The sequence below is a fragment of the Canis aureus genome, chromosome 6, assembly GCF_053574225.1.
Source record: "Canis aureus isolate CA01 chromosome 6, VMU_Caureus_v.1.0, whole genome shotgun sequence".
Lineage (NCBI taxonomy): Eukaryota > Metazoa > Chordata > Mammalia > Carnivora > Canidae > Canis > Canis aureus.
Window position 1 is genome coordinate 31,400,028 of NC_135616.1, and position 21,231 is coordinate 31,421,258.

At 32.2% G+C, this 21,231-nt stretch overlaps 1 long non-coding RNA gene across 4 annotated transcripts in view; it reads right to left on the bottom strand.

The window, feature by feature from the left end:
• LOC144315674 (uncharacterized) overlaps nt 1-21,231 on the bottom strand; it is a 309,221-nt gene that overhangs the window by 131,433 nt on the left and 156,557 nt on the right. The window contains exons 3-4 of one of the 4 annotated variants that reach the window (XR_013381423.1): nt 20,347-20,439; nt 15,993-18,277 (exon numbers count right to left, since the gene is read on the bottom strand). The exons of 1 other annotated variant lie outside the window; for it this stretch is intronic. This is a non-coding gene — a long non-coding RNA (uncharacterized LOC144315674). Of the gene's footprint in view, nt 1-15,992; nt 18,345-20,346; nt 20,440-21,231 lie in introns of those variants that run through there. 2 more of the 4 variants (XR_013381421.1, XR_013381422.1) reach the window with 2 other exon arrangements.

Genomic DNA, 21,231 nt, shown 5'->3' on the forward strand with positions numbered 1-21,231 from the left:
CTATTTTTGAATTATGTAGTTTTAAAAATATTTATATGTAACCTGAGTACAAGTCTTTTGCCTGGTAGAAGATTCACAAATATTTTTATCCAATATGTAGGTAATCTTTTTATTCTCACAACATCTTTTGCAGACAAGAATTTGTTATTTGAAATTTTGATGAAGTTCATTTTTTAATCTATTTTTATGTTTTTCTTCTGATTTCATATAAGACCTATTTATCTAACCCAAGATTAAAGATATTATTTTCTTTTTTATAGTTTTTGATTTATATTTATATATGATCCATTATGATGTGAGTTTATTTTTGTGTAAGTTTTGAGTTATAGGTTAACATTCTTTTATTTCTTTGTTTTTTCATATGAACGTCTGATTGTCCCAAAATAATAATCAAGGAAAGTCTTTCTTTCTCTATCAAATTGCCTCTGCATTTGTCAAAAACAATTGACCATATTTTTGTGTATCTAATTCTAGAACTCCATTGGGTTTCATTGATCTTTGTGTCTTCCACAGAGCTACATTGTCTTGATTATAGAAGCTTTATAAAATAAAGATAGGTAGTATGAGTGCTCTTATTTTGTTCTTTTTCAAAAATTCTTTGGACTATTATAAATTCTTTACTCCTCACATAAATTTTAGGGTCAGCTTGTGTATAGCTACAAAAAAAATCCTTATTATTGTTATTATTATGATCTGTAACATATTTATATATAATAGAAATAGAAACTTAATAGAAATAGAAACTATATCTAGAAATAATATTATCTTTTCCTTTTAATTATTAGTTATACTATACCAGAAAAGGATAAAGTCCACTTTGATCATCCCTCCCTCACCTAAGCTACCTCTTTCTTCCCAAGATCGAACTATTGTTTTCAACTTTGTGTGCATCATTTAGATTATCTATGCATTTTTATGCAGATGTATATGCCACATATATGTATATCTATACACATCATCACACATTATCACATATACAATTATATAGTATTCTTCAACTTGCTTTCCACTATTCTTCCACTTGCTCTCCACTATTCTTCAACTTGCTCTCCACTTCTAATATTGAAATCTATCTATGTGAATATACGCTCTAATATTGAGCTCTATCACTTTGAATATATCCTACAATATGGCAATCAGACCGTATGCATATATACATATAAGTTATACGTGTGTGTGTGTGTATATATCAGTAGTCTTTCTAAGGATTTTTAATCTCCTTTCTTCTGCTATTCAATAGAGAAGACATTAAAAGAGAACATACTGGAATTTCTGTATTTCATCCCAGAATGTAGAGACAGGAAAGAGCGTCACTCCCACCCATGTGGCATAATGGAACTGGACTAACTTCAAGTTAAGGCTTTTCCTAAAACCACGGAGAAACAATCATTTGTGCCCAAAAATGAAAGGAGAGATCTTTCCCAAGTGAAGAGATTGGAGGACTTTCTTACCTATAGTAAGTTTAACCTGACATTAGTAAGACAATTTCAGCTATCATATTTGACAACTTTGTGAAGTCACAGTGTGGGTTTTCAGAAGAGTGTAAAAAGCCCTAGGGCAAAGATAAGTGAAGAGTCACATTGTCTTGCGGGCTCTTCCTCTAGGAACACCCACTGTGTGCTCAAAGAAAAGATCAGAAAGAGCCCTAAAGTGTATTTATGTAGTACAGACTTAGAGAAAGAGAATAGCAGCTTGGCTGGAGGAGCAAGAAACTCTCCTTGTATTATTTTCAATCTCCCATACAGAACAAGTATTGTTATGTGTGAAGGGAAGAGCAATAAACACTGCTAGACTTAGGGCACTGGTAAATCCTCTCTGCAGTTCAAGAAATGGAACAAGTAGAAGCTCCTTACTCTTGGGAGAAAAAAAGATTTGTACACTTAGCCCACCAGAAATATTCCTGCTAAAGTAGGCAACATGTTCAGAACATCCATTATTTTTTGTTAGATAGATTAGTCAAAGATATGGATGAGACAAATTATAAGCTAATGAATTGGGAAGGAAGAAATATAATCGACTGGTGTGCCAGAGCCCATCCATACCTGGTCACCCCAGGTCTCTAGAATCAATGGCTAAATTTTCGGAATTGTCTAAACTGTTTATTAAACCCGTGGGTAGTAGAAAATCAACCAGATCTGAACTTACATCATGAAATTTGAAAAAAAAAACCCTACAAATCAGGATTCAATGTTTGTTTAATTTCCTGATAGTTAGTGATAAAGTTTTGTCAGCATACCATTCAGTAGAACTAGTTCTGTTTAGAGACAGTATGATAGTATATCTAGAAAATATAAGAAAATAAATGATAAAATATATAAATAATAACTGAATTGTGTAAGATGGCAAAATATAAAATTAACCTACAAAAATAAATAGCCTTCTTATGTAAAAATAATAAGGAACTAAAATATATGATTGATAACAATAAATTAAAAATCTAGGAATAATAAAAAAGTAAAACTTATTTGAAGAAACTTTGAAACATTACTGAAAGACAGAAATATAGACTTGAATAGAAGAAATATGTGCTTTTTCTTCAATGACTTTTGATTCCCCCCAAATTAATACCTAAAATTAATACAAATTTAATAAAAATATCAAATCCTTTTTTTTTTTTTTTACAGTAAATTGATTCTAAAGCTTATATTAAAACAAACCTGGGAGTGCCTGGGTGGCTCAGTCACTTGTGCAGCCAACTCTTGACTGTGGCTCTCAGATCATGATCTCAGGTGCTGAGATCAAGCCCCATGTTGGAGTCTGCCTAAGATTCTCCCTCTCCCACTGCCCCCTACTCTGTACTTGCTTGCGCTCTCTCTCTCTCTCCATTAAATAAATAAAGAGATCATGAAAACATAAACACACACACACACACAAACCCCCCAAAAAAACAAAAAATTCTTTAATATCTAGGAAAACCCTGAAAAATATGAGCAATGAACAGGACTAATCTTGTTATATATTAAAATATTAAATTTTCCTAAAATTAAACCAGTGTGTTCCTGGCACTTGGATAGGACAGGTCAATAGAACAGAATCAAGAATCCACAGGTCGATTTAAATACATATAAGTATTTGGCCTATAGTAAAGATGGGGTTTTAAGTAATTGGGAGAAATATATAGTCTTATCAAGTAATACTGTTAAGTAGCCATTAAAAATAAATAAGATTCTGGGGATCCCTGGGTGGCTCAGCGGTTTAGTGCCTGCCTTTGGCCCAGGGTGCGATCCTGGAGTCCCGGGATCGAGTCCCGGGATCGAGTCCCATGTTGGGCTCCCGACATGGAGCCTGCTTCTCCCTCCTCCTGTGTCTCTGCCTCTCTCTCTCTCTATCTATCATAAATAAATAAATAAATAAATAAATAAATAAATAAATAAATCTTTAAAAATAAATAAGATTCTTAATGCATACACAAGAATAAACTCCACATGGATGTACAATTAATATTAAAAAAATAAGTTACACTCAAAAAAACACAAAAATATTAAGTTAAAGGGATACATGTACCCTGATTTATAGCAGTATTATCTACAAAAGTCAACATATGGAAACAGCGCAAGTGTCCACTGATTGACACCGAATGGATAAAGAAGATGTAGTATGTATATATAATGGAATGTTATTCAGCCATACAAAAGAATAAATCTTGCTATTTGCAATGATATAGATAGAGCTAGAGAGTATTATGCTAAGTGAAATAAGTCAGTCAGAGAAAGACAAATACCATTTGATTTCACTCATATATGGAATTTAAGAAACAAAACAAATGAGCAAAAGGAGAAAAAAAAGGAGAAAGAGAGGCCAATCAAGAATATTCTCCTAACTATAGAGAACAAACTAATGGTTACCAGAGGACAAGTGAGTGGAGGGATGGGGATTAAAGAGTGAACTTGTGATGAGCACTGGGTGAGCTATGGAAGTGTTGAATCACTATGTTGTACACCTGAAATTAATATTACACTGTATGTTGCCAGAACTTAAATTAAAACTTAAAAAATAAAAGTTACGAATACCAGAAAAAAACAAGAGTGACTTGCTTATAACCAGGGTGCGGGAAAAGGCCTTTTAACTGAAAATTCAGTTTGAATGTTAAAAAGCCTTAATTTAATTACAAATCAGTAAAAACATATTTGCATGGAAATAAAACAATGTGAGTGAAGCCAAAAGACAAATGACAAAGTGAAACTGAGATAAAATATGCACTGACAGATTTACATTGGAGATATCACTATGAACTAATAATTTAAAATTTTTTTTGAAAAAAGTTTACCATGAGCAAACTGAGCAGCTACATATTCATTTCTGAATACTAGTTTTCACTAAAAGAAACTAAGGCTTCAGGATGCCTAGGTGGCTCAGTGGTTGTTTGGCTCAGGTTGTGATCTCAAGGTTCTGGGATCAAGTCCCACATCAGGATCCCCGGAGGGAGCCTGCCTCTCCCTCTGCCTATGTCTCTGTCTCTCTATCTGTGTCTCTCATGAATAAATAAATTTAAAAAAAGAAAAGAAAAGAAAATAGGTCTTCTTTGAGAAATGTCTGCTTCTATGTAAAGGCTGGAAATGTCAGAAAGCAAGAAAGTGATCAGAAACTAATGGAGACATATCAAAAGAGGTAGATACTTTCTATATCTGTGACAATTTGAAGCATTTAAAAATAATAATGATGGGGCAACCCAGGTGGCTCAGCAGTTTAGCACCTGCCTTCGGCCCAGGGTGTGATCCTGGAGACCCGGGATCGAGTCCCACGTCGGGCTCCCTGCATGGAGCCTGCTTCTCCCTCTGCCTGTGTCTCTGCCTCCCTCTCTCTGTCTCTCATGAATAAATAGATAAAATCTTTAAAAAAAAATAATGATGGTAATGCTCATAAACACACTAAATATATCTGAAATCATATATGTAAATTGCACATATGCTATCAAAGAGAAAAAGAGATTAAAAATGAAAAAATGAAGGAGAGTTCTGATTTTCAAAAGTTAGTAAATGTAAAACAAATGACAAAATTAGAGAAATCACTGTATGGCACTTACCGTCCCTCTACCCATAAAATTAATTCTTTTGGGCCTGACATATTAATAGACACTAAAACCACTAAAAACCATTGGTTATTTGGGAAGAACACTTTAACACAGTCTCAAAATATAACTCCACAGATTCCTTTTAAATTACAAAGAACATGGTATTATTACCCTGGGGATCTCTGACAGATGCTACTTTTAAAAAGTAATCAATTTAGGTGTGATCTGTAGCAGGAAAAAAGAGAGGAAATTACAGGCCTTCTAATGTGATAAAATAGGAAGTACATCACATATATGAGGACTTTGTTTTAAAAATATTTAACCTTGAGATGCCTGGGTGGCTCAGTGGTTAAGCATTTGCCTTTGACTCAGGGCCTGATCCCAGGGTCCAGGATCAAGTCCCACATCGGGCTCCTGCAGAGAGCCTGCTTCTCCCTCTATGTCTCTGTCTCTGTCTTTCTGTCTCTCTTTCTCTCTCTCTTTGAATAAATAAAATCTTAAAAAAAAATAATTTAACCTAGATGTCAGAATGAAGAAACACTCATTTCAGAGAAGTTAAAAGAACATTTTGTCAGAATTCTTCAAAAAATAGCAATGTTTTAATAAAAAACAAAAACTACTGGGGTACTAGTTGAGATTAAAGAAACATAAAGAAACTTGACAACCAAATATAAATACATAGACCTTGAATGGGTTCCAGATCAAAAAGAGCTATATAGGGATAGCTATATAGGGTGGCGGAGCGGTTTGGCGCTTGCCTTTGGCCCAGGGCACGATCCTGGATATGCGGGATCGAATCCCACGTCGAGCTCTCGGTGCATGGAGCCTGCTTCTCCCTCTGCCTATGTCTCTGCCTCTCTCTCTCTCTCTCTCTCTGTAACAATCATAAATAAATAAAAAATTTTAAAAAAGAGCTATATAGGTATAAATGGCATTTTTTGTACTATTGAAGAAATATGAATATAAAAAATATATTAGAATTTGTGGATAACTTTGAATGTCTTACATACAACAATATTAGTATAGTTATGTAGAAAATTATATTTGGACTTAAACAACATAATAAAGTATTCGGGATAAATGATCTTGTGATTTATTTTTAAATAATTCATCAAGAAGAAAGAGAAAGATAAGGATCACAAATGTGGCAAAACCTAAAAAAAAAAAAAAAAAAAAAAAAAAAAAACAAATGTGGCAAAACCTAATAACTAGTGAATGTAACTAAAATGTAGATGGTTGATAATTGAACTGCCTTTTCAATCTTTTTGTCATTTTGGCATTTGTCAAAAAAATGCAATTAAATATTTTAAAATAAAAAAATATTTTAAAATACATCTCAGTAGGTTTTTATCAGAAATTTAAAACAATAAAAACACTTGAATTAACAGACTGAAAGACATAACATATCCTAGAAATTACAAATCACATCTTCACAAAATCCTGGATTCAGGGGTAAAGAAAAGTTCTTTGAAAATCCTGACAGAAGATAAAGACAAAACAAAGGCTTGTTATCAGATAATAATATTCATCCCTATAAAATAATGGAGCAAAGTCTAGAAATTCTTTAGGAGAAAAAAATAATAATCCAAAATTTATACATAAACAAAGATACAGGAGCAGCTCATGCTGGCCCTGTATCCCCAGACCACCTGCTTCTACTGTGCCCTGATCCACAGACCCCCATAATGGCCCCAGGATGACTATTCAGTCCTGTTTGAAGATACCTCCTATGTAGATGGTTACTCCCCTCCCCTCAATGTGGCCCAGAGGTACGTGGTGGCTTGTAAGGATCCCAAGAAAAAGTGAAGTGGGCTGGCAGACTCAAGATCTCCTGCTACCCTCACAGGGGAATGCAACAAAAGATTTTGTGGCAAATAAATAATGTTTCCCTTTGAAAAAAAATAATATAAAGGCAAAAGATAAGCATATTTAAGATTCAATATAATTGGAACAAATACTTCCTGAAGAAACTACCTGAGCATAAAGGTGAACTAGCCAAGTAATAATAGAAACAATGGCAAGAGGGCTAGGGCTAAGTATTGAACTCTAATTAATGTAAAAAGCAAAGACTAACACAAGAGTGGGAATGATCATTGTACAGCATAGTATACAATTTTAATATCAACAGAATATAAATTTTAAAAATGAGTAATAGGAAGAGAAGATTAAAAAACAAAAAGATAGTACAAGTTTTCCCAAGAAACTTTTTGTAAGCCAAAATGGCATGAAGAGAAGAAACAATTACCATTAATTTATATGGAAAAAGTCTTGAGCATTCCCAGACCCAAAAAATAATCTCTATTAGGCTTTTCTGATATTTTAGGACATATTTTGTTAATGGATGCATCAAATCAATCGAGATAAAACATACATGCTCACAGACACAATTCAAGCTCTGGAAGCTTGATGCTGAGATGCTGAATGTTCTTGAGGAACAGAGCTTAGTGTGGCCACTCTTGCTGGTTAAAATGTGAGCTGCCTCTATAACAGCTTGCTGCAGAATAAATGTCAAACACTTGTTTTGCTTTTTTTCTTTATTTCATAAAAGGAGAAATCCTTTTAAGATTTCATTTGGTTAGCAAAAATAAGCACCATATAGACCTTTCATAAATGTGAAGTTGTGTAACACAAACTTTCAAAAAGTAAGGATATGAAATATGAGGGTCAAAAAATGACATGACAATTATAAATAGATATATTGGAAGATATAAAGAAAACCATAAGGAATACTATAATCAAATAAAATTGGGTAGTGGAACAGAAAGTAGGAATAGAGGATCAAAATTCAAACATTGAAATTTATCAGAATAAGCGCAAACATACTCAAAAAAATAAAGGAAACATAGACAACTAGTTACTAAAAAGATGCAGAACACATCTGCACACCAAATAATTAGTAAAAGTAGAATGAAAAAATACAAAAAATTATGATTAAACATCCGTGGCACATCATTAAATAGAAATGTCCTAAGTTTTACCATAAAAAATAATTGTTACAACTGATTATAGAGTATAATTCTTAGAAGTTATGAATTCAAGAGATTCTGCAAATCTTAGGACTTTGGAAATGTTAAAAGACAAAATCATGGGCAAAAGGCTACTCACAAATGAAAATGAAAGTAGTGAATAGAATCATTCTATCAGGGAAATAGAATTTAGATAAAAATAATGTTATAAAAAGATGGAGTATGCTTTACAATGACAAGAGTACAGTACACAAATAAGATTGATCAGTTATGATGATCTGTATAAGAAATAACATAGTATCAAAATTCATAAAGCAATATAGAGAGAGACAAAAACACATTAGATAATTTAATTCACCTCACGATTCTCGAAAGATAATAAAATAAGATCAAAAGAATGATATAAAATCAAAATAACATATTAATATAGTAGGTGTAATTATCTTGAACAGCACTTCTTTAAAATTAGAAAATACAAGTATTTTTTTTTTTATTTTATTTATTTATGATAGTCATACAGAGAGAGAGAGAGGCAGAGACATAGGCAGAGGGAGAAGTAGGCTCCATGCACCAGGAACCCGATGTGGGATTTGATCCCAGGTCTCGAGGATCGCGCCCTGGGCCAAAGGCAGGCGCCAAACCGCTGTGCCACCCAGGGATCCCAGAAAATACAAGTATTAACATAATAGTGAAAAACTGACTCATATTAAACCACAGGGAAAACTTTGAAGTTCTCAAAAATAGAAATAATACAGAGCTTATGCTATAATTAGAGCTCAATAAAGCCAGCAGTTCATAACAACAACAACAACAAAAATGTATACCATATCAGAATGTTTTAAAAAAAAATCTTAAAAATTCCCTCAAGGGAATCAAGGAATAAAAACATTAATTTCATACCAGCTAGAAAATAAGAAAAACAAACATATTAAATAGCAGAACCTATAGGAAACAGCTAATAAATATGTATGGTGATGAAATTTTAATAAAAATTAACTTAAAGTGGGGTATTAATCTGCTTGCATCCATGGAAAGATCATATAGGCAGAAAGTCAATAAGGCTACAGTGTCTTTTAATGACACATTAAACAGATAACATTCCATCCAAAAACAATACACATTCTTTTGAAGTGCACATGAAACATTTTCCAGAATAGATCACATTAGGCCACAAAACAAGCCTTATTAATTTAGGAAGATTGAATTATGCTATGTATCTTTTTCAACCACAGTAGTCTGAATCACAAGGAACAAACTGGAAAAATACAAATATATGGTGGATCCATAAAGCAATCAAAGATATTTAAAAAGAATAAGATAGAGACAAATGAAAATGCAAACAGAATGGTTCAAAGTTTTGGGGACACAAGAAAAGCAGTTTTAAGAGGCAAATATATAGTGATACAGACCTACTTCAAGAAACAAAAAAAAGTTTGAGTACATAATCTAATCCTACACTACATGATGAAAAGAAGAACAAACAAAACCCAAGGCGAGTGGGAAAAAGAGAATAGTACAGATCAGACCTGAAGCAAATGACCTAGAGATAAAACAAAACAAGAGCTGGTTCTTTGAAAAGATAAAGAGAATAAACTCTTGAATAAACTCTTCCTCCATAAAGGATAAAAGAGAAAAGACCCAAATAAAATTTCAAAAAATGAGAGAGAAGCAACACTTGATATCACAGAAATACAAAGGATTATGAGAGAATACTACAAAGAATTACATTCCAAGAAGTTGGAAAACCTAGAAGAAAGGTGTAAATTCCTAGAAATATACAGTCTTTCAAAACTGAATGGAGAATAATTAGAAAATCTGAACAGACCAATTACTAGTAATGATATTTTAAAAAACTACCAAGGATCAGACAGACTCACAGGTGAATTCTACCAAACATTGAAAGAAGAATTAATACCTATTCTCCTCAAGAAGAGGAATATAGAATACTATTCCAAATAATAGGAGAAGAAGGGAAGCTTCCAAAGTCGTTCTATGAGGCCAGCATTATCCTGATAAACAAAATCTGACAGAAACACCACAAAAGAGAAAACTATAGGTCAATATCAACAATAAACATAAATACAAAAGTCCTCAGTAAAATATTAACAAACTGCATTCAATATTCCAATAAAAGATCATACACCATGATTAAGTGAGATTCATTCCCAGGATGCAAGGAGGGTTCAGTATTTGTAAACCAATCAATGTGACACTGCAAAAGATTAAAAAGTTAAGGATAAAAATCCTACAATCATCTCAATAGATGCAGAAAAAGCATTTGACTAAATTCAACATCCATCTATGATAAAAAAATAAGACCTCTTATCAAAGTGGATTTAAAGGGAACATATTTCAACAAAATAAAAGCCATATATGAAAAACACACAACTATCATTATACTTGATGGTGAAAAATGAAGAGATTTTCTTCTAAGGTCAGAAATAAGACAAGGATGTCTACTCTTGCCGCTTTTACTCAACATAGTACTGGAAAGTCCTAGCTACAGCAATCAGACAAAAAAAAAAAAAAAAGAAAAAAAAAGAAAAGAAATAAGTAGCCTCCATATTGGTAAGGAAAAAGTTAAAATGTCACTATTTGCAGATGACATACTATACATAGAAAATCCTAAAGACTCCACTAAACAAACAAACAAAACAACTACTAGAAGTAGTAAATGAATTCAGTAAAGTTGTAGGACACAATATCAATACCCAGAAATCAGTAACATGTCTATACACTAACAACAGAGTAGCAGAAAGAGAAATTAAGAAAACAATCCAATTTACAATTTTACCAAAAAGAATAAAATATCTGGAACAAATTCAAGCAAGAAGATGAAAGACCTGCACTCTGAAAACTTTATGAAACACTGATGAAAGAAATTGAGGATGATACAAACAAATGAAAAGACAGTCCATGCTCATGGATTGAAATAATTAATATTGTTAAAATGTCCATACTACCCAAAGCAATCTACAGATTCTATGCAATCCCTATCAAAATACTATAAATTTTTCACAAAAGTAAAACAACTGGTCCATTTGTATTGAACCACAAAAGACCTCAAATAGCTGAAGCAACCATATGAAAGAAGAACAAAACTGGAAGTATCACAATTTTAGATTTCAAGATATATTATGAAGTAATAAAAAAAAAGTATGGTATTGGCAAAACAGTATGGTATTGGCAAAAAAAAAAAAAAAAAACACACAAAACAAGAACAACCAAAAGTAAATATATTCCATAGATCAATGGAATAAAATAGAGAGCCCAGAAATAAATCTATGCTTATATCATCATTAATCTATGATGAAGGAGGCAAGAATATACAATGGAGAAAAACAGTATCCTCAATAAATGGTGTAGGAATGCTACTGTAAAAGAATAAAATTGGGCCACTTTCTAACATCATACACAAAAATAAATTTGTAATGGATTAAAGACCTAAATGTGAGACTTGAAACTATATCAAGTCTAGAAGAGAACATAGGCAATAATTTCTCTGACACTGAACATAGCAATGTTTTTCTAGACTTATCTCCTAAGGCAAGGGAAGCAAAAGCAAAAATAAATTATTGGAACCATATCAAAATAAAAAGCTTTTGCAAGTGATGGAAACCAACAACAAAATAAAAGGCAAACTACTGAATATAAGATATTTGTAAATGATATTTCCTATAAGGGTTATCAAAAATATATAACAAGCTCATATAACTCAATACCAAAAAGAAACCTGATTAAAAAATGGGCATAGGACCCGAATACATTTTTCCAAAGAAGACATACAGATGGCAAATAGGCACTAATAATCCGGGAAATGCAAATCAAATCACAATAAGATACTACCTTACACCTGTGAGCATGGCTATAAACAAAAAGAAAGAAATAACAAGTGTTGGTGAAAACAAGGAGAAAAAGGAAAGAACACTAATACACTGTTGGTGGGAATGTCAATTGGTATAGCCACTGTGGAAAACAGTATGGAAGTTCCTCAAAATATTAAAAATAGAAATACTATCTGAATCAATAATTCTATTAGATATTTACCCAAACAAAAGGAAAACAATAATTCAAAAAGATATATGCACCCATATGTCTACTGCAGCATTATTTATAATAGCCAAGATATGGAAGGAATTTATGTCCATTAATATGTTAATGTATATGCACAGACAGGAATATTACACAGCTATAAAAAAGGACAAGGTTGGGCAGCCCTGGTGGTGCAGTGGTTTGGCGCTGCCTGCAGCCTGGGGTGTGATCCTGGGGACCCAGGATCCAGTCCCACATCGGGCTCCCTGCATGGAGCCTGCTTCTCCCTCTGCCTGTGTCTCTGCCTCTCTCTCTCTCTGTGTCTATGAATAAATAAAAAAAATCTTAAAAAAAAAAAAAGGACAAGGTTGTGCCATTTGAGACAACATGGATGGACCTAGAGTACATTATGCTAAGTAAAATAAGTCACACTGGGAAAGACAAATACCATACAATTTCATTAAATATCGAATCTAAAAAAAAAACCCACAAATGAATAAATAAAAACCAGAATCAGATCTATAAATACAAAAAAAAAACCTGATAGTTGACAGAAGGGACGTGGGTAGGAGAATAAGCAAAAGGGTGAAGGGAAGCAGGAGATGCAGGCTCCCAGTATGGAATAAATAAGTCATGGGAGTAAAAGGCACACACAGCATAAAGAATATATAGTCAGTGATATTGTAATAGCATTGTATGGTGACACATATACTTGTGGTGAGCACAGCATAGCATATAAACTTGCTGGAAAAAAAAAAAAACAACTTGTTGAATAACCATGTTGTACACCTGAAACTAACATGACATTTTGTGTCAACTATACTAAAATAAAAAAATATTTAAGCATTTATTATATAAAGTCTTATGAATCTAATTTTATGTTACAAATAGAAAAAAAAATCTCATGTAAACAGAAAAAAAATTAACACAGAATTAGAAAACAGAAAATCAATATCATTTTGGTCTTTAGAAGCCTTAATAATTCAGACCTTTCAACAGACTTACTATTGGTGTTTTGGGAAAGAGGTCATTTGTTCTATGAGGTTTTGTGATGCTAAATGAAGAACATTTAGCATTACTGGCAGTAAGAAGAAAATATCACCTCCAATAGTTATTGTGACAAGAAGTCCTACAAATTTTCAAAGCCTTCTGAGGGAGGGAGTTCTTCAGTTGAGAACATTAAGATAAATATTTTGATAGAATAATGAAGATCAAAGACCGAAAGCTAATGTATTAACAAAATAAACATAAATTTAAGGAAATAATCAGAGACACAGAAACCAAGATAAGAAAAATTAATCCAGGGATCCCTGGGTGGCGCAGCAGTTTGGCGCCTGCCTTTGGCCCAGGGCGCGATCCTGGAGACCCGGGATCGAATCCCACGTCGGGCTCCCGGTGCATGGAGCCTGCTTCTCCCTCTGCCTATGTCTCTGCCTCTCTCTCTCTCACTGTGTGCCTATCATAAATAAATAAAAAATTAAAAAAAAAAAATTAAAAAAAAAAAAAAAAGAAAAAAGAAAAATTAATCCATGTGTTAGTTTGAGTTTACCCAGGAGATCCTCAGAGAAGGTTTCTAGTGCAAGTAGTTTATTTGAGAGGTTCACAGCATTAGTAGCATAGAGAAAAAGCAAAGAGAAAACATTCTATAAAGAACTGTCATTCAGACAGCTATCAATGTGGGGTGGTAGCTATAGCTTAATCTGGGAAAGAGTTTAAAGCCCAAGCTTCAGATTTACTTCACACATGGGGTGAGGGAACTGAAATATATACACTCTGACACCTGTCAATCATTGTTTAAATGGTGCTCCCAGCAGCTATTAATTTCTAGGCATTTCTAGGCTGCATTACACAGCTTAGACAAAGCTTAATGCAAAGAGATGCAAATGATGACTAGAGAAGTCTTGAGGAATAGAGGCAGGGTACTGATTGGCTGTACAATAGACTATTTTGCTCAAATCTGCATAAGAATATGAATAAAATGGATTATTTTCAGGAAAAATATAAAATTATTAACGCTGAACACCCAAAATAAAATCTAAACAGACCACTTGCCAGAGAGAAGGAAAAAACAGCCAAGCAATTTACTATCCCCATTACCAACTCCTTAAAAACAAAACAAGAAAAACAGACTTACATTTCAAAAGGAAAATTTAACCAAATCTTTAAGGAACCAATCTTTAATTTAAGCAATCTTTAAATTGGTTAGTAATTTAACCAATCTTTCTTTAAGGAACAGATAACACCAACATGATTTATAAAGAATACAGAAGATGGGGCAGCCCGGTGGCTCAGCAGTTTAGCACCGCCTACAGCCCAGGGTGTGATCCTGGAGATCCGGGATCGAGTCCCACGTCGGGCTCCCTACATGGAGCCTGCTTCTCCCTCTGTCTGTGTCTCTGCCTCTCTCTCTCTCTCTCTCTCTCTCTCTGCCTCTCATGAATAAATAAGATCTTCAAAAAAAAAAAAAAAAGACTACAGAAGAAAAGTATGGAAAGCTTCCTAGTAAAGCAAAAGAAGGTATCAGTGAATGAAGATAGATACTGGTGCTCTGGTAGCTTCCTGGATTCAGTTTCCTAAACATGACAATCTCCCTAAATAACCTATAAATTTAACTTTATAATAATTTAATCGCAATTAAAAAATATAGCACATTAATTATCAGAAAAACTAGACAAAAGTAAAAGAAAAATAATACAGAAAATTTAAAAGCACTCATAGCCAGGAAAAATATGTAGAGAAAATGATTTGTGACTGTCATAATATTGAAACATCTTATAATTAAAATTGATTGGTATTAGTAGACTAGGCAGACAGAGAAAGAAATGGGAACACCTAGAAATATACAATCATGCACTCACATACATTAATATACAAATACAATTATATACATATATATAAGCACGTGTATACATAGCATATACATACCTATAAGGACATAATCATGCATGTATAAATAATTACAAATGTGTACTGGCAAATGTTTAACAACAGATTCAGAGAGGAGGAAAAAATGTCTCGATTTGTGACATTTTTATGTAAGTAAAAATGTGACAATTTTTATGTAAGTAAAAATTCCCACCATGGCAAATTCCAAGCTATAAATATGATGTTACCGAACATAGAACTGGAAAGAGATGTGTAGTAGCACATTATAATTCCTATCTTCTATTGATGTAAATAACCTCAAAAGCATTAATAATAGTAAAATAATTAGAAAGAGATGAATTTTTAATATTTATTATTTTCATTTTTACTTATTTTTTAGTTACTTGTTAAACTTTAGGCCAATATAATTTATTTTTAATAATGACTTTGTTTATAAATTGGCTTTATAAATCTTAGAAATTTAATAATTTGCTTTTGGGAACCAATACAAACCATGTTCAGCATATCACCACATACACAGAAATTTAGGATGGGATGATTCTGAGGATAAAATGAGCTATTATACAGATAATGTTAAGGGTAGGCCTGGCCCATAGTAAATTTCTTATGTACTAGCTTTTACATTAGTATTTGGTGTACAGTAAAGACGGCATCTCAAATTACTAGAAAAATAGATTATTCAATATATGGTTCTGAGATAATTGACTACTCATCTGAAAAATAGTAAGCTTGATTTCTATTTCAAGGTAATACCAAAAAAAGCCTAAATGATTAAAAATTTAAATATACAAACAAACATAAAAGTATTAGAAAAACATAACAGCTTTTTTTACTGTGTCTTTGAGATGTGGAAGAAATTTGAAAGTACTATCTCTCCAGAAGCCATAAAAGGAAACGCTGATCAAATTCATTTACATTAAAATCTAAATTTTGTGAATAAATCATATACAAAGAAATAAAACAAATTATAAAAATATTTCCAATTCATTGCAAAGAGGTTAATTTTCTTAATATATAAAGAGATTTCTTTAGTATATATGCTGCTGAAGTAAGCACTAAAGTGATTTTTTTAAATTCAGTAGGTAAAAGTCCAACAAACCATTAAAAAAAAGGGCAGATGAAGCAGTTCAAATTCACATTATAACAATGATATACTATTCATAATCTACCCAACTGGAAAACAACAAAATGCCTTATTACTCAATGTTGGTGAGATGACCAGAAAATGAGTATTCTTATAAATTGTTGGTAGAGTATAAATTGGTATTCTTTATACAATGCAATTTGACAACATTCAACCAAATTTTAAAAAAGAAAAAGATGCATGCAGTTTGACCTAGCAAATGTAATTCGATTAGATTATCCTATAGATACCTTGTTATAATATATAATTTATAAGATATAAAATTTATGTAAGAATAAAATGAATGTCCTTTGCACGCTGTTGATCATAGCAGAAGATTAGAATCACATAATGGAATTCTATGTATTTCCTAAGAATGAAGCACCTTCCCATATAATTATACAGAAAGATCGATAAGATTTATTGCTCAATATAATCAATTGAAGTTCCAGATAGTATACATGACTCGCTACTATTCATATACATATACATGTTCATATATATATAAATATGTTTATATATATAAAAATTTTAAATAAATTAAATGAAAGAAATCTGGGTGTTATTCCAGGTATTTTCAGAAGTATTTGTATCTTGCTTCATAAATGCAATTTACCTTGAGAAAAAAATCTTACTTGAAAATTCAGCATTGCTTATCCCCTTTATGAGTAGGAATTTCTTATTATTATTGTTGACCAAATACAATGGTGGTGGTGTCCTAATGTTCAGAAGGCATAATTTGGTTTGGGGACAGTTCAACTTTTCTCTTCAGAATTCTCTGTGCAACTATTATGAGTGGAACTGGTTTAAATTAAATATTACTGAGAGGCAAAGAGAGATTTGATGGTCTCCACAAGTATTCTTACTGTGTAAACTTATATTTTGTAGCATAGATTATATACTTAGAAGTTTAAATTCACAGGAAAATAAATTATTTCAAAACTCTATCACTACTGGTGAATGAGAAGGAACCCACATCTGGTGAATTGATCAAATGTAAATTGCAAGCCTAATAAGCCCATTTCTATTTCAATCATCATGTAAAAATAAATAAGTAAATCACATCATGTAACTAAGAGATACACCATCACAGTAAAACCCCCAACCCCACACACCCAGATATAAAATCTACAGTTCTTTCCATTTAGTAACCAAGCAGCTAGATTTAGAGCTAACATAATTCCCAGGTATGGAGAAAAATTCTCAAAGGTAGTTATTATTATTAATTACATTAATAACACTATTTGATTCTCTTCATACGCTCATTTTTCTTTATTCTCATAAATGAATTTTTAAAAACCATCTGATTTTCTCGGGCACCATTCTATCAAAACGATACATTACTTTGTGGAGTTAATGAAAAGCAACAGTTCCAACAGATGAATAGGGAATGTCCAACAAATCGGAATGGACAAGCTGGTTTAAGCAAAAATAAGAATTGTCCCAATCTTATTTTTATCCTGGTGAATCTTAATTAGACTTATGGAAAGCTGCATTACTGTTAATAAGGATTAATGTCATAGTGATAAGCACAGCATACAAATCAATAAATGCCGCCGTATCAATATATGAACAGAGACACAAATAGCCATTTCAGTTCCTAACAGTGAACTCATTATAAAGTTAAATATTTGCTATGCTAAGGATTTGAAATACCTTGAGAAGGAGGGAGATTCAGACTTGTACTAAAGGGCAGTACAGTGAAACTTCACAGAAAAATGTAACCCTTAAATGATTTACAAACTTGCCCAGAGGGTTATTTTGCAACTCTGACACACTTTGGAATCTTGTGCTTAGGTATTTTGGGAGTAGAATGATGATTAGTCAATCAAGCTAACGAGTTTTTATTAAGTATTACTACAGATTGGCTACTGAGTTATTTTCCTCTCTGAGAGAGTAGAATAGTCATTTGAACTTCTAGTATTGTTAAAAAGAAAAACATAAAACAATTTATAAAGTGACATGTATCATTTAGGGTTAATTTTAGATTCAAGGAAAAAGAAATGAAAAAGCGTGGCTTAAACAAGAGAGATATTTCTTTTAAAAAGAAAGTAATCTGGGGGACTAGGAGTTCCCTGTAGTAGAAGGAATCCAGGAGCTTTCTAGATCTCTGCTCAGTCATCCCTTTGATTTGGTCTCCAACTTCATGGTTCTGGAAGAGTCCTGTTCCTGGTAGTAGACAGTGGGAGGAAGTGGATGGGTGTGTCTCTTCACTTTATGGAATTTCCTTGAAGTTACATACACTACTTCTCCTCAAACCTCATTGAAAAATACATAGTCACATGGTCAGATAAAACTGCAAAGAGATTGGAAATGTAATCTTCACCTGGTCAACAATGTAAATAAATAAAAATTGAAGACTATATTACTAAGGAACATGAGAATGCCTATCAGTAAAAAGCAGCTTTATGTATATTTCATCAGTTTTTCCACTAACATCCTTTTTTCTTTTTTTGGTTACAGGATCCAGTGTAGAATATCACATAGCATTTAATTATCATGTTTCTTCAATCTCCTTGAATCGGTGACAGTTTCTTTGTATTTCCCTATTTGTCATGAATTTGAATACTTACAAAGAATACTTACTGGTCATGTTATTTTGTAGAATGTCCTTACATTTGGCTTTGTCTGATGTTTTATCTTGATTAGATTGGGGCTATGGATTTTTGTGAAATATATCTGAGAAGTGAAGAGCCTTTCTAACTGCATCATATCTGGAAATATATATAAAAATGCCTTTTTCCTGGTGATTTTACTCTTGATCACTTGGTTTTGGTGGCATCTGCTAGATTGCTCCATTATAACATTACTAATTTTTCTTTCCATACTCTATTCTTTGCAAATGAGACGCTAAGTCCAGCTCACAGCACAAGACAGAGAACTAAATTAAGCTCCAGGTTCTGAAGGGAGGAATATCAAATAATTTGTGAACACAGGTAAACTACCTCAGTTATTAATACACATTATAGGAAATTACTTTAAAGATATGCAAATTTCCTAACTCCCCTTCAAGTTACACTTACAAATTTTAGCTTTAATCAGTGGATCTTGCCTGAAGTAATTATTACTGTGATGTTCTAATGATATTTTCTATTTCTCTCATTCCTTATACATTTATTTATTGAAATTCTTCTTGGAGGAAGGTTGTCACATAATAATTATTATTTATTCAATTATTATTCAATCATCAATTTATATAAGTATATGTTGATGTATATTTGTTATCATCCAGTGCTTTATTTATGTTGTTCAAATTATTGTTGCTTTAGCCATTAGAAGTTCTTTCTGTTTCAGAATGACATATAAGTGGAATTACACAATATATAGTCTTTTGATTCTGGCTTCATTCACTGTGAAAAATGCATTTATGATTTATGTGTTTCTGTATGAATCAATAATTTGTTCTGTTTTATTATAGTAACATTCTACTAAATGGATGTACCAATTTGAATACTCATTCATCTGTTCATCTGAATAGAGAAAGTTTCCTTCTCCGATTTTCTGGAATAGATTATTTAGAATTGGTATTATTTCACCCTCAAATATTTGAAAGAACTTCATCACTGAATCTATCTGGATCTTTTAATGTATTTTTTAATATTTTTAGCTGCAAATTCAATTTTGTAAATAGACATAGAGAATATAAGGTTAGTTATCTCTTCTTGAGAGAGATTTCATAGTTTGCCTTTCAAAAAAGTAGCTCATGTGATCTAAATTGTCAAATTATGTTTATAATATTGGGGCACTATTCTCTCATTATCCTTTAATGTTTGTGGGATCAGGAATGCTGTTCTCTCTTTATTTGTTAATATTGGTAATCCATGTCTAGTCTCATTTTGTCCTGATCAACCCAGCAATAGATGTCTCAATTTTGATTATCTTAAAACAACACAAGTTTTGGGGTGTCATACATTTTCTTTATTGACTTTCTCCTATCTGTTTTATTGGTTTCTGTTTCATCTTGTCTTCTCCCTTCTTTCTTTCTACTTCCTTTGTTTATCTTGTCCTACATTCTCTAGTCTCTTAAGGTGGAAGTATAAACTACTGATTTTAGATATTTTTTTTCTAAAATAATTCAATTTTCACAACAGCTTACAATTGCTGTCATATACTTGATGTTAGTATTTTTATCATTACTGTTTTTAGTATTTTATCATTCTAATATCTCATTTCTTTTTATTTTGCTAAATCAGCTATAAATCTTACTACTGTAATATTTATGGTTGATGCTCCATTTCCATTTAGTATTTTCTTTTTGTGTTTGGATTATGGCAATTTTATTATATATGTTCATTCTATTTATTTCTCTTGAGGTTTGTAGTACTTACTTAATTCATGGTTGGAAGTTGTTTTCACTTTCAAGAATTCTCAGACATTTTGTCTTCAAATGTTGCTTCTGCTTTCTCTCCTTTCTTTTCATACTGAAATTGAGTATATGCTATACCTTTACATTGTATATCTTATGCAGTATTACAATGTTTTTATTTATTTATTTCATTTCTGTGCTTTATTTTGGATATGTATAGCTCATCTATCATCCACTTCACCAATTCTCTCTTCTGTTGCATCTAATTTCTCACTTACCCCATCATTTAGTTCCCATTTTTAGTTACTTGTGTTTTTTAAGATACTTACTTTGATCTTTTTTTGTCCTAATTTCTCTGAAAAATTCTTAGTCTATGATTCTGTGTTCTTGCACATAGTAAGCATGATTAAAGTCATATATAACAATCCCATTATTTAAATTACTACATTTCTCTCTATTGTCTTTTATTTCTTCTAGCTTTAGATATTGTTTCACCTCCTCAAACACTTGATTATTTATGAAAAAAAAAGGGATAATTTCAAGAATCAGATAACATCTTCCTCTAGACATCTCAAAACATTTGTATTTCTTATTTTTTTAATCTTATAGATAGCTAGCAATGCTGGTCAATGTGAATTAAATCAAAGATATTTTTTCTAATCTGGATTCCAATTCCTGAAAGAGATTATATCTGTTCTATATTCATTCTTACCACATAGACCCACAGACCCACCCCTCACTCCACAGTGCCCCAAACTCTAGTTTTGGACCCCAGTCCCTTTAACTCATCAAGTTTCTGTTCAGTCTCTCAGACTTTCAGTTTCCTATGTTTAGTATTGGTCAAAACCTTAAGAAGTAATAGCTTCAAACACTTGTTTCTCCTTGCTAGATTTTCTTTGTCTCCTAG